We start from the raw sequence: 15560 nt of genomic DNA, 5'->3' as shown, positions 1-15560 counted from the left end.
TAATGGAGTTTACTTAACCTGGAGGGACCCACCCTGTCCCATGTCTCTATAACCTATTTCTTATTAGAAAGGCAAGTTTTCTTAGGAGAATAAAAAAGTAGCTAGCTTTAATATCTTGGAGCAATTGTTCTGCAATAGCTTTTCAGCTCTAGTGTTCCAGACTTTTCCTCAGGGACATGGGGACAGGGGCTGCAGCTCCTGCAGGGATGCAGCTGGTGGAAGCTGAGCTGACACAGCTGCAGCTGAGGTTGTGCTCTCCTCTGAGCTCCTGTGCAGCCAAAGGGTTTCTGTGCTTGCTCACCTGCCTCACCTTGTGTCAACCTATTCTGTGCAAACCCAAGGTATTGTTTGAGACTTTTGTAAATCAAAACATAAGCCTCCTGGCATCCATGTGTTTTGTGCAGGCCATGGTAAAAGATTTGGTGTGGTGGCAATTGGGAGCTGAGAAGAATCTGAGGGTTTGTCTTAGCTTGCCTTTTTTGGGTCAGAGTGTTAGACTGGTTAGCTGATCCAAATTGCATGCATCCTTTCAAGAGGGGGACTACAGTTATTTGCAGCAGAATGAATCAAGTTAAAATTCTCTAAAATATCTCCTCAGTAAACATCCAGCTCTTAAGAAACCTGGGGCACTGTTTCATACATTCAGCAGAACAACTTATTTACACATGTAGGCCATTTAAAGAAATGGGATAAATAAAGCACCTTATGTTGCATTTCTCCACCATTTAGAAAAAAATATGGAAAAGAATGTCACTATGCCTACATTTTTGTCCAACTCTATACAAGGCTTATCTGGCCTCCAGGAGGACAGAGGATAACTACCTACAGATTTCAATCCTTACACTCAGTTAAGCTACTACTACTTGGGCAGACTTTCCAGTTTTCCTTAAAAAAATATGAAATGTTCGCTATTTTTTTTTGCCAGATTCTGATAGGACAAGTTTGAAGTGGAAGCAAGAGTGTGCTTCTCTGGGATAAGTGCAGGGTTCTCCTCCAGGATATCTACCAGTGTATTTGGATGTATGTCTGTTTAAATGTAGTATTAGTGTGAAGGTAATAGAAGAATATGGGCTTCATCCCACAAAGTTGTAGACTGGAGCACCTGCCAAATCAGATCCTTTACATGTGGGGTTTGATTGGCATAATCTCTGAATGTTTTTTGTTTCCAACTGCTCTACATAGATTAGCCTAGAAGATGAAAAAAACCTGTGGGTCCCTCCAAGTACTTGGGATAATATATTCTCATTTTAAAACTATGGTTGAATATATTGAGTAACGGAAAGAAAGGCATAAAATCAAGACTTCAGAGGCAAAGCAAAAAGTCACAATGTTTGTTTCATTATATATCTTGGCTCTTACCACCTGAAAAGGTTTGAGAAGCAGACCTTCCAAATAAAAATAGGAGAATAATAAAACAATAATAGTAAAAAGCAGTGGTGGGGTTCTTCAAAAATCTACATTTTACAGAAGTGTAATCATGATTTAAAAATACAAAAACACTGTGACTCAAAGGAGGGAGAGCGTGGGTGTTTTGCTGGGGATGAGTCAAAAGAGAAGAAATTTCAATTCCAGAAAGCAAATGCAAAAGATGAGGCTCTGTAAGTAGCGCCTGCAAAAAGGCAGACCAAATTTATGCATTTGTTCTGCATCCAGGGTTCACCTCCATGCTATGCAGAAGTCATTGATTAACTGACATTAGATTGAAATGGGGCAATTAGACAGAGTAAAATGTCTACAGCATAAATTATACAAGAAAAGTGTCTGAAGAGAGCCTCCCCTTTGTCTTTAAGACTTGCCAGCTGTTCCTTTTCTGCCTTGTGATTTTTACCTTTCCAGATAAGCATATTCCTTTCTGTAAATCAATCTGACGGAACAGAGCTAACTGTATATCACAGAGTACAGCTGGATGTCCAGATACATTTTTAATAGGTCAGCCAGTCCAGTGGCAAGACAGCACTGATTCATGGTAGCAGATGAGGAGGAAAATGATGCTGTGGAAGCACCTACAGCAGATACTGCTGCACACTTCCTTGGCCCTGATTACTTGAAACAGTTTGTCACATGCTTGAACTGAAGCATGTGCTTTGGTTGCCTTTGTAGTCAGTGAATCAGGTGCTCAGTCTTCTACAGTATTGAAAATTAATTACAGGAGATGGAAATCCTGCTGTTTTCCAGTATAAATAATGGAAGTAAATCACTGATTCAGTGAGAAAAGAAAGCTGAGGCAGTTCTGTGGCTATGCTGGCTCAGTGCTCTTTGCTTGTAACAGTGCAAAAATGTGTTTAAATGCTTTTTTGCAACAAGAACAATGAAAACTGGGTGGGTTTTTTAGAAATTGATTACTTTAAGACTCCTCTTGTGGTTATGGCTAACACAGTGTGATCCAAAACACCTTAGTAGCGAATTCAGCTTGTTTGTAAAGGAAACGTGCAAGCCTTAGCATCCACCTGTTTGATCAGCACTGTACTACACAATGACATGGACTGGGCTGTTGGAAATAAACTGGCCATTAAGCATTTCCTGATCTTCCCTTTACTCATGATAACAGGACTAATGCATGAGCTTTTCCACTGTAGAATCATGTGCAATTTGTGGTGTGGCCATGCGAGGTGAAGTCTTGATCTTTTGTAAAGCCCAGGTTACTGTTTACAAAGTGGGGAAGGGAGAAATGGATGTTTAAAATTGCTGTTGGTCTGTGCCAGGTGATTCAGCAAGTAGTCAGTCCTGTGCTGAATGCAGGATTTGACAGTGTGTTAGCCTGAATTGGTGGTAGCTGCTGGATGACCTCTCCAGTTTTGCATTTAACTTTCAACATGTTGTCCATGTAATTCAAGTGGTATTTTCATCCATTCCTTTTCACGCCCTTGTGTAGAAAGTCAGACTTGCTCTTTCTGTGTGGTTCTAGCATGGCACTGGTTCAGAGCCACACAAACCTGATGGTATCTCCCCACTTACCTGCAGAAGTCAGTACCTGATTCCAGTTTTATCAGGACTGCCTCAAACATAGGAATTCCAGGAAAATCAGATATTTATCTTATTTGTTCAAGTTTAATGTGCCCAGCCAAGCAAAAAGGAAACCAGGTAAACATTTGGCTAAGTGGCATTTACATTGTTTTTATGCTGGGCTTTATCTGACATGTCAGACACACACTTAGTATTTTATAAACATGTCTCCCAGCCTTCAAAAATGCAGATTTATGGTTTTGAAAATATTTTACCTAAGCTGAGAGCATTTAGCTTTTCATAATTGGGTTGAAGGGTTGTACATATCTCACCCAGTCCAATCTGAAGAAAAAGTGCAGCATTTCCATTTTTCATGTATGGACCGTGAAAAGGTGAAGGTTGACTCTAATGACAATATATAAAACAAGAGAGAAATGTAAACCAAGCCAGTCTCGTGTGCTTGTTCAGTAATTTCTTGGTGGTGAGGAAACAAGAGAGAAATGTAAACCAAGCCAGTCTCATGTGTGCTTGTTCGGTAATTTCTTGGTGGTGAGGAGTATTTATACAGCACTGAAGTTAAAATATCTGAATATCACAAAGCATGATGGTTTTGTACTGTGAACTTGAACATAACTCATTTGAAATGAACCTGTCAATCATCATTAATGGTCTGTGAAACCCTATCCCAAGCTGGTGCCAAGTCTTTCCCACAGAAACATTGTGATAAGCTCTGCAGTGTTCACAGTAAATCAGGGACTTGCACAATGAGTTACATGATAAGCTTTGCAGGATTGCACAGTAAATCACTGTGTTGAACAATTACACAGTAAGCCTCCTTAGTTTTTTCTTTATGGGAGCGTCTGTCAGCAATGGATAAAAGTCAATATTCATGTTTTTATGCCACTTCTACTACTTATCTCAAATACAATTTATGGACGCTTCCTAGGTTGGTGGTAAGACCACTTTGTTAGCCTTGTATGGCTGCACATATGTGATATAGTTAATAAAGTACTGGGGGACAGGGCACAAGGAGCCTAGAGAAGTCTAAAGGCATCACTGAGGCTGACTTGGTGATGGCAAAGGTACCCTTGGCTTTCTGTGGAGCTGTGCCAGTTTACACTAGCTGAGCTGGCTTTTGTCTCAGTTCTTCAAGAAGATGTGTACTAGGATTTCCAGTTTATGCAGGCATTCACGTTTACTTTGCTCTACATTGGTTTTCATTGTCCCATTCAATTTTTTTCAGTCAGCATTGCTATAAGCAGCATCTTTCCTCCTAAACTCTGTTTTATTGATTCTTGTGGTTTACAAGACCATTTCTCTCCCTGCCAGCTCCTCTTATGTGATTTAACCTCTACACCTATTTGGTTGGTCCTATTCCAATTTATTTTTTACCCTGAATTTCAGCTCTTCAGCTGTCTCCAAGACATCTCCTATTGATGTTCCCTTGTCCTTCAATGCTGCAGGCTGGAGCTTAGCTTCTTGCCTTTCCTCCCAGGCTAATGCCTGGAGCCCCTCCCCGCCTGTTTTCAGGGTTCAGACTTGTCTTGTTTGCTTTGCTTTCAGCTCCTCCTCCCTCCCCATGTCTGCTGCTTCTTAGAGACTTGCAGGGCCTAGTGCCAAGTGCTCCAAACATGCAGTTTGCATTCCTCTTCCTTGGCAGAGCCTCCTAAACTCCCACTACTGCACCCTTTGTGTGCCACTTCACAAATGCACACCTTCTAACCTTCCAATCTTGACAAGATGAAGCAATAATAAATTAATTTCCTGGTGCCATTTCAGCATGGTTCCTTCAGGTGTACAAATTGTTGGTGTCAGATTGTAGGAGATGTCTGCCTTTCAAAGAGCAAGGAGTTGTGTTTGCATTAATGCTGCCTCAAAAAGCATCGTGGACTGGAAAGGGCCATCATGTACACCAGAACTGCAGGAGCCAATTCCCCCTCTCAGCACAGCAGAAAGGCTCCAGTGGCATCAGGGGCTGTAGCTCAGGTTTGTGCTGGCTGCAGGGCTGGCCTTGAGTGGGGGCTGTGGAGTGCAAGCCAGGAGATAGTTACTGAGGCCCTTTTACCTCTTTTGGAAACCCACTGCAGACACAAAAACCACAGGAGAGGATCTCGCTGAAAAATAGTAAGAAATCTTGACACAATGCTTTGTGGTTTTAGAGTGACCCTTCACATTTGCTTTATTGATGAATATATGTTAGAAAAATAAAATGTTTTGGTTCATGAGGTTAGAACTGCTGCTGTCTTCTAAAATCCTGGCATGAGGCATTACCTTGTACGTGTACATGAGATTTGTTAGTGGCAATCTGTCCTACATGGTGGTGAAGTCAGGAAGGAGCTCAAGTCTCTGCAGCCAAGTTTTGTTGCAATCACTGAGAGTAAAGTTTGCTATTTCTTTTGTCTATTTGAAGTCACCTTATTGTTTCTTTATAGATGTTCAGTTGAGGTGGTTGTGAGGTTAGGAAGAGAAATGAGAGGTGAGAAATGTGGAACCCTTTCTAGTCTGTGTGCAAGGCAGATCATGTACAGCATACATTGCTAGTTTAAAAGCCCTCGGAGGATGTCACAGGGCTCTGATGTAGTAAGATATGTGCAATATCACCACTTGCTGCCCTTATGAGCAATGTCATAAAATGGGATGCTTACACTTGGTGCAGGAGGCTGTGCAGCCTCAAAGAAGCATGTGTAGGTAGTTATTACAGCTTTTTCTCTGTGGTGTGCATCTGTTGTGGCCAAACTACAGATTAAATCCTGTCTTGGAGCTAGTGAAAATACTGGCACATGCTGTTGCATGAGCAGCCTCCAAACGTGGCACAGAACATGGGTGCTCCCCTTTTGCAGGGGAGCTGCTTGTGCTGGGGGGCAGGAGCCTGCAGTTCAGGTTTGTGACTGGGATGTGTGTTTGTAAAACTTGATGGGGGAACCCAGAAAGGCTCTGGGAGAGCTGGAATGGGGTGAGGCTGTCACGACAACAATCAGAACTATATGTGGCCCTCATATGTGCAAGTGTAGTGTATGTATTGACACCAGCTTATTAAAGCAGATATTTAGGAGCCAAGAGATAAATTTACAAAAGGATTTCATACTTGGGAGCTGGGCCTTTGAAGCTGTTGTTCCTCTCTTTTATAAAAATCAGGAGACATGCTGAAATTGCAAACTGCCTTGTCATCCCTGGAATCAAATCTTCAAATGAAGAGGAAATCTTTTCTTTTTCCTAGAAAAGATGCACTCACTGAGTCTTTTCAGATACCATTTCTATTTGTGACAGGAACTTTTTCAAGGAAATGAGCAGAAGGTAGAACAGCATGCTGCTTCTGATTGTACATTTCTTAATATGCTTTAGAAATATACACACTGGCAACACTTTTACAAGAAAATGCCTCATCTTTCATTAAAGAATGACTTATAAAAAAGCCTTGACTTTTGTATGGCTGTGTATTTCATTAGGTATATTTCATACTTCTCTAACAACTCCTAAATGGCAAATAGTCCCGAGTAAAGCAATTTGCTTTAAATGGTTCATTTAGGTGAATTTAGCAATTTTATTTTGTATATAAACTGAACAGCTTTTCTTAGCTCAGCTTTTCCACTTAGCAGAATACAGGTGTTTAGTTATTGACAGAGATCATGCAAAATCTCTGTAAGACAGCTTAACAAAAACAAAAATTCTTGGTTTTCAAATGTTATTTTTAATTACTCCAGAGACAGTACTTGGATATTACCATGAGCAGGTAGAGTTAGATTGTTTAACACTAATGGGGAACACATCTGATTTAATCAGATTTCCTGTAAGCTATAGGAACTGTGTGTATCAAAAAGCAACTCAGTGAACACTAACTCCAAGATAGCACCAGAAGTCAAGTTCTGAGTGTTTTATATACATGTTTTTCCCAGAAGTCATCTTGTAACTTTGATCCTCCTAACATGCTACTTCTAGCACAAATTTCTTTGAAGCAAAACAAAAGCACAGAGTAAACAGAAAAGCCAAGCCCAAAAAGATTCACATCAGCAGGCTTTGCAGTGAAATCATAGTGTATTCTCAAGCAATGATTTCTCTTACTTCCTCCTTATTACCCTTACTTACCCTTCCTTTATCCTGATGCTTGAATTAAATCAGTATACAAGTGCTTTTCTTCTCTGAATGTCCTTTAATTTGACAGCCTCATGGCCTCAGTGCCCTTCTTTGCCAAATATTGCCTTTTGTAGACACAAGTTAATTCCTATCATATTGTGAGACAGCCTTGTGCAGAGTGAAAGCCCAGCTTGCAAACTGCCTCGTTTCTTTCCAGCCCCTGAGGAATTCTGAATGTGTCAGTAAGAGCAGATAAAACTATCAGCATGTTCCTTCTGCTTTCTTTCTCCAGTCATATCCCAAAACATGGGGTGTTTGTTTTCTTACTTTTTATTTTGCCCACTATTTGCCCCATCCACTTTCTTCCCATCTGCCCCATTTCCCACTTCCCCTGCAGGAATGCAATGGCCATGTATCTTCACTTGATCTTGCTGCAGTTGTTTCCGTGGCTGGAAGGAAGTGCACTGTCACTCGTGAGCCTTCACACCTGCCAGAGCTAAGGAGCTATGTTTGACCCTCATTCTGATGGATTATTCAGAACTTCACACTCCCAGGAGAGTTGTAGTGTCCCAAAGGAGCAGCTGAGTGCTACTACAAATTTTTCTAATAACAAAAGATTTAATATGCTTTGTGTAATAAAGATATTGTGGAATAGATCCTATTTCACATCTAAAATGCATTTTTTTCATGGAATATAATTCAAGTTTCAATAGCAGAAATATAATAATGGTATTTTTATTGATAGATGCTTCAAAAGTTTATTTGGACCAATGGAAGTGATGCAGAAATAGCAGGTTTTTGCAAAGGTCCTTCTGCCTGGCCTGACCCGTGATCCTGTACTTTGTTTTTGGTGTATGTCTGCCCTCCTTGTTTTTGGTGTATGCCTTGTTCTCCTATTCACTCATGACAGTGACTACTCCTGAGTGATGGAGACTGAGCTGGGATCAGAACTGGGTCCTAAGGCTCATTGTTTTGGTGACATAACTCAAAATCATGACAAGTAGGAAAAGGAGATGGGTAGTCGTTCTAAAAACATTAGGTGATTAGTGATGTATGAACATGTTTGTGGTCTGATAAGGAAAGCACTCAGAAAACTAAGCACACATTTTCCAAAGCTTGTCTGGTGGGGAAGGGGGCAGTGAAGGCTGGTGGTGCACCCTTGGGACTTTCTCCGTGGCCATCTGGATGTGTAGCAGAGGGGCAGTGCTGCCAGTGGCACTCTGCTGATGTGGGGCAGGTGTCCCCAGAGAGAGGGTGGGCTGGTACTCACTGAATTGTTGGGGTTTTTTTTCTTTTACCTCTGTGGAGAGACTGTTATGTTTTGAGGAATTTTCAGATTAATGTCTAGACAACCTAGAGAGCCTTTCAAAAGATCCACAAACCCTCTGAGCCAGTGTGTTGTATTTATCTCTTAAGGAACCTTGTCATTAGGCTCAAATTAAAAATGAGCTGTCAGTTTCTATTAATAATTAATGCCGAAATGTTAGCACTTTGAAAGACTGTTTCAAGTGTAACACATTCCATTTAATGCTGAACAGTTTTATATTTACAGTAATTCCACCTTTCATCCCTTAATGTCAACCTCTAAATCTTTAATGCTTTAATCACACTTCTTATTTTGATATCCCAAGTGAGCTGTTCTAACCTGTCCGCTCCCTTTCGATAAGGTGCACATTTTATACTGGAAGGTTAGTCAGCAGCACTTGTTAATTATTAAGGAAAACAAAATGCTATTGCTGGAAAATTATGTTTGTTCCCAGCTGTATGTGTTACCTTTAATCTGTACTGACAAGAAGCAAGAGGAATCATAAAATAATCAGAGGAGCCAGGAGAGAGGATTGTTTGTGGAGAACATTACCCAGCAGAAATGTAGACAGCCTTGATTTGATTCCATAAATGAACCTAATTACTGGGTAATGTATTTTTCTATGGAAATAACAGATCTGTAAAATACTTAGTTAAAAGAAGGCTCTGTGAATGTGAAAGCAGATGACTTCTGCTTTTGAGCTGTGATTCCTATAGCATATTCCTGGACAGCACTAACTCACTGAGAGCTTTTGTCTTGTGCATAGACAACACAAACATTGCCCATCCTGCAGCATATGTCTGTGAGCCAAGTTCTTTATTTGCAGCCTCCCAATTGTGAATAGGGAAAAATTCTGTAGAGAAACAGGCCACCTAAATGTGAAGTTTTATTTTTAGAGTGCTTGTCTCCTGTAAATATCCAAGACATAATACAATAAATACTGGGAATTTTCTCAACTGCAAAGCAAAAAATGAATATTCTAGAAAACTAGAAAAAGCACTTACATTACTTCCCAAGAAAGGAGACGTTTTTGAACTTGTAGCTATAAAATATATTGCTCCAATTTGTTTCCCTTGCTGTTTCAGAATAACTCCTTAAAGTGAGATGTAGCTATACAATGAAGGGTATTGGTGATGAAGTTTACATAATATTAATGGGTTATAGAACAATATTAAACTAATCACGTACTGCTTAGTTACTGGGATCAGTGGAATGAGACTCCACCTTGCATCTGGCTGATCCGTGTGCCATGTATAACATATCTTGCTACCAATTTATGTTAGCAATTTGTTATTCAGGCACGTGTTTTCTGGGATAGATACTTAAGACTATTATCCATATCTTTTTCCACAAGCGCTATTGCATGGAGGAGTCAGAAAGGTGTTTCACTGTAACAGAAACCTCAGCTTGGCCCTTCCTTTGCAGAGATTGAAAACCAAGCCTGGTGCTGGGGAGGGACCTGCTCTGGCCTTTGGGAGCCCCTATGGATGGGCCCCATGAGGCTGTCCTTGTGTGGACCATGTTTTAATCATGTGTATCTGTCTCTGGGAAGACACGCAGCCTCTGAATGCTAATCATTTTTCTGTAATAATGTGTTATTTCTTTTATTCCCCTGCGTCATGTGCTCCTTTCCTTCACCTTGTTCATAGACATGTTTCTCATAGGTGTACTTGAAAATCTCTTCATTGGCTTTGGGTTGGTAGCTGAGTGTTCAAACACATGTGCAACTCACAGCAAGTCCTACCTCACTGCATGACAATTCATTTGAAGTCAGGGGACTGTTAAACTGAGACTCCAAAAAATCTCTATCCTGTTTGGCTTAGTCATTCCCATGCAGGGGAGCAGAGTGCTGTGTCAGTCAGATCGTATTTTGCACCCATTTCACCTAAGTGCTAGTGAAAGCATGATGTGCAAAGTGAAGTTTTGGTACTGTATTTTGATCAATTCTAGCAGCATTTCCACCACAGATGCACGCATTTCAGTGAAACCAAAATAGAATGAAAGAAGGTAGGATATTCTCAGCCTGTGAACTTATGCTTGTATTATCAGCTCTCATCAATATTATCTGCTTCTTTTATCAGACTCTCATTGTCTGGGCTTTTTTTGATAATTATATGAAGAGTGGATGAAGTCCTATTAAGTTGTCTGTGACTAGAAAAAGAATTACTGCACTGATACTTTCAATTTCACTGACATGTAAAAAAGGCATTCAGAGTTTACTGAACCTCTCTGCCTCACACATCAAAAAATAAATAGAAAAATTCCTGCTGATACATTATCATGCAAGCATCCAATTCAGTCTTGTCGTGCTGTGGAGACATGCACAACATACAGGAAAGACTTAATATTTATAAGATGCCCAACAGGACTAAACAAATGGACACGTGTAGAATGTGTACGTTATTCATTACAAACATGATTAGTGTTTCATATAATAGATGTGCTGTTAAAGCACAGTGGATTCTTCAAAGTTTACAAGTTTGTTATGAATTGATTTATTCATGAAATGCTTTGTTTCTATGACAACTTTATTGGTTTGCCTGTGGTCTAAATACATATAGGCATGGCAGGAATTCTACAGTACAAAACAAATTACATGCTCCCACCTGAATGGCTTGATGCCTTTAGGGAATGTACAGAAATAGTCCACAATGAGGGCTGAAATCACCATAGACTGTGCCTGTATGAGAGGGCTTACTTAATAAAGAAAAATGCTTAAAGGTCTTCCACAGGTTCCAACTCTACAGTGAAAGCAAAAGATGGAAACGAAGAAAGGAGTCTGGTAGGAAAACATAAAAGGGACCCAAAGCCCAGTTGCAGAGATGCTAGTGTATTCAAGAAAAAGCCACAGATCAAAGACCAGCACTCTCCCACAAATAGAGCTTGCAAGAAGCTATTAATATTCATAACAGATCTAGACCTACAAAAGAAACTGGAGAGCTGTTTTTTAGTAAAAAAATTAGTGTGAAAGTATAGGACATTAGTTGATAAAAGGATAGGAAGGCTTGCTAGGGCAACACAAAATGACATCAGAGAAAAAAGTCAATAAGTGGATCAAATAACAGAAATGAAAATACAAGAGCGGTAATTAAGACAGGGACTTGTAAGAGAGGTCAGAGACCTAAAAAGAGTAACAGTTTTCAAAGCAAGCAAGACAAAGTTTATGTAGCAGTGCTTCTATGAGTGACCCTGTGACACAGGGGTCTCTCCAAGACAGTGCTGTAAACTATGGTAGAACAATGATGTTTTGGCTCCTTCTGTCCTGTGTGACCAAGACAGTGCTGTAAACTATGGTAGAACAATGTTTTGGCTCCTTCTGTCCTGTGTGATGCAAAACCTTTTGGGAAATGATAAGCAAGAGCAGTGGAAACTAAGTTTTCAAAGCAGGAGCAGAGAGAGTGCACTTCCATGGAAAAGCAAGTTTTCTGGTGATGTTTTTAAATCTAAACAAAGCTGCATGGTATTCTGGATCATTTTTAGAAAATTGGTATGAGAATTTCAAAGGAAAGTAGGGGCACTGATAATCCTCTGCCTAGCCTGAAAGCCAGTGTGAAAATGCCTTAAATTAGAGCAAACCAGTACAAATGCAAATTCTGTATTGGTAAACCACAGACTGCACCTCTAGCTCTTCTGCCTCCCTTGGGAACCTGTGCTGTGGTTTAGGTGTTCCATGCTCACTTGGCTCAGACCAGGTTTTTGCCTTGTAGTTTGGCTGTTGGGCTGTCATTCATCCAAGTATTTCACTGATTTTGTCTCTTATCGTAGAATGTTCAGAGGACAGGCAGATTTTGCAGCACTATGGATTTAAGGATGCATTGCCTCCCTTGCACTGCAGCGAAGCCAGACTGTGAAGCCAGTGGGGTTTGGTACCCAAGACTTGGCTCAGGGAATGTCTTAGTCAAACGTTGTTTTGCATTTGTGAACCAGGTCATCTGCTTTGAAAGGTGACCAGGCTGATGGAGACAGCACTGCATGACAGGCAGAGTCCTGAGGCCAGAAAGCAGAGAAGAGGAAATGCAGGGAGTGAGATGGGAGGCTGCACGTGGCTTTGTGCTGGGCACACAGCATTCACAGCTCACCCACTCAGTAAGTGCCTAAGACATTTGACTAATTTGACATGGAAGCACTAATAAAATAAAAAGCTTCTCCAATTAGTGCATGCTCTCTATTATTTCTGACTTGTGTTCTGACCCAGTCCCTTCCCTACTCCTAATTGCCCATGCTGCACTAAGTGATATTGCCTTCCACACATTCTTATGAGCTGCGGTCTCCTGCAAGAGAAGAGATTTGTGAGTAGCAGCCTCCATGACTGACTTGAAATTACACTGTTGTTTCAGCTGGTCAAACTGAGTATTTAAAAACTATGGGATAGCTACAGAGATAGACTTTAGAGGGAGGGAGGAATCACCTCCTAGAACAGTGGGCCTAATTCTCAGCTGGTCATCCTTGCGTATCTATCATGCTTGCTTCAAAATCCTTCATAGCAGCAATGGATTTTGTTTGGGGTTGTGTTTTGGTTTCCTTCAGGCTGGGTATAAGCCTTGGCAGAGAAAGGAGTGTTGACATCAGCCAAATAGTTCATTATTCCACCATGCCTTTGGGACTGAGAAAATGCTGAAGTAAAACTACTGTGCATGCTGAAACAAAATGCAGTGTTTTTTTTCTGTTTCTTTAGTTCTCTATTTCCAAATACCAAGTCTTCTGTCTCTGGAAGGACATTGAACCTTTCAAGGTTCAAGCTGGATATGAAGCATGTAGTGAAGATCTCTTTTCTTTCTCAAGGAAAAGAATAACCACAAAATCTTTTCCCATTAGTATTCCTTTCTTACTGGTTTAACCCCTATATGGTGCAAATAATGCATTTTCAATTTAGCTTTTAGTTTAAGGAAGTACATAGGCTGAGTAGTGGAACAGGTTATCCCTCAATAAGGCACAGAGCCAAAAGTAATTCTAAATCTCCCTTAATGAACTGGTAGAGGTTCTGCTTTGCACTCCTGAAATATCTGCTGGCTTTTCAGCACTGTTCCTATGGGACCCAGCAAAGAAAGGCTTCTGGTGGAACACAGCAGAGCACCAGATGCACAAAGAGGTTTGATGGCCAGAACAACCCCAGAACTCAAGGCAGCTGGTCAGAAGCCAGTGGTGCAGGCACTGCAGAGATGGGCAGCCTGCATGTGCAGACAGCTCAGCTGTTTTGTTACAGTTCTTTGTGCATCCCCTTCTCATTTTGAGAAATTGGGCAATATTTGGAACATGCATCACAGGGATGCTGCATCTCCAGCATCCAAGACTGTGGTACACAGGTGGCACCATCAAATAATGCTGCTTGTAACATATCAGCACAGCTTCTGCTACGTAGTGCAGGGGTTTCAGTAAAGAGTGGCTTTTGACAAACCTGTGTGGCACTGAGTTCAAAAACTATTTTTAAAGTCTTATAAATGCTTTTATGGGCTCTTTTAAATGTTGTCTGAGCTATGTAGGAAAATGTCATCGTTTATCCCATAACTAACAGCAATATTTAGTTTAATGATGGCTATAAAACAAGTGCAACAAAGAGAAAACTGTTCTGAACTTTCTTGACACTGTATTCAGCAAATACTTGCTCTTTACCTGACATGCCATCATTTACTCCCTCAGCCCTCAGAGAACAGCATGATAGCTGAACTATCGACACAGTAGAAGAAATCATAGACAAGGAAAGTAAACTGTGATATTTTGAAATTAATGATGTAGTTCACTTGATGCACTGCATGCCTAATAATGAAAAATCTAGAGGGAAGAGCTTGCTTAATGAAATTTTGAAAATCTCTGCATTTCAGTCACAGACAGTGGGATGCCATTTGTGTGTGTATAAGGATATGCCTTATATGATCTGATGTGGTAAGTTTGTGCAGACAGTACTTTACACATACATCAAATGCTTAACTTAATAGAAATGTCCCTTTTCACTGCCTCTCTGGGTTTGGGCTCGTGTATGTTTGTGTGTGCATATGCATGCATTCAGAGGGGCTGGGAACAGGTACCCTTTTTCATTAAGTAAGTGACATTTTCATGCTGGTACAGCATCTATCTATCTATCTTCTTTCTGGCAAAGCTGTGTGCCTTTCAGTCAGCATCTGACTAAAGATCAATGAGAGAAAGCTTTTTGAAGGTGCTTTCAGGTCCTGCGGCAAGGGAGATGATCAGAAAGCTGCCATAAGCTTCGGACCCACTTGACAAATGAGGAACTATTTTGGTGCTCTGTAAACTGCTGTCACATCAGTTAGAAACACTAATTAGAACTACTTTGCTGTTGAAAGTGTCCAGTGCATTAAATACCACTTCTGCTTATTGCAATTAGCTTATCCATTGACTTACACTTTATACCACAAGACTATCAAAGATGGAAATGCATAAGGGATTGTTTAATAATTTATGAGGGAAATTAGAACTGAATGGCAAATAGCTTTTGCCTGCTACCCTTTGACCTTTCATTCCTTGCAGAGCATGAAACTCACATGTGAAATGTGCTCATCCTTGGTTTTTTCTAGCTGGAGAAGAGTCAACAAACCAGGATGCACAAATAAGCAAGTATCAGATTGTGTTTTCTTGGTGATGTGGAGGTTAAATGATGTGGGTAGCTTCTGAAAAGCAATAGGGCATCGTGGTACCACGCAGTCTGTAAAGAGAGAATTGTATACACTTTCTGTACTCTTCTTCAAACTGGTTCTTGTTATTGATAAAGCAGGGAGATTTTGTTCAATAATTTGTACCATGCAAAATTGTGATGATTTTAAATGCCATTTTTGTCTTTTACAGGGCAAAATTTCAAATGAAACATCTAGTAAAGAAGTGAAGTTGTAAGGACTGAGTCCTCATATTTTTGTTGTGAAGTTAAATTTTGAGTCCATATTTAAGCATGCCTTAGGAATAAGAACAAGGAAGTAAAATTTTCTCATACTGTAAAAGCCAGAAGCAGTCCAGCCATTAGGAATGCCATGCCTCTACATGGTACACAGAAGTTTTTTAGCAGAGAGGGAAAAAGAAAATATCATTCCAAATAGCTGACTTGCAATCTAGCTCCCAACATAAAATCACAAGGCTTCATTCCTCATTCTGCTTTTTTTACCTTGGTCTGAGCACTTATTCTTTCTGCTTGGATTCCCACTGATGATATTAGTTCTTAGTTTGGCTGCCAGGGTGTTAAAGACCAGGATTTGTAATTTGTTATTTTAAATATAAGATGGCAATCTTACCACCA

This window comes from Passer montanus, unplaced genomic scaffold (genome assembly GCF_014805655.1).
Source record: "Passer montanus isolate IOZ18808 unplaced genomic scaffold, ASM1480565v1 scaffold103, whole genome shotgun sequence".
Lineage (NCBI taxonomy): Eukaryota > Metazoa > Chordata > Aves > Passeriformes > Passeridae > Passer > Passer montanus.
Note: the sequence above shows the minus strand (reverse complement) of the source record.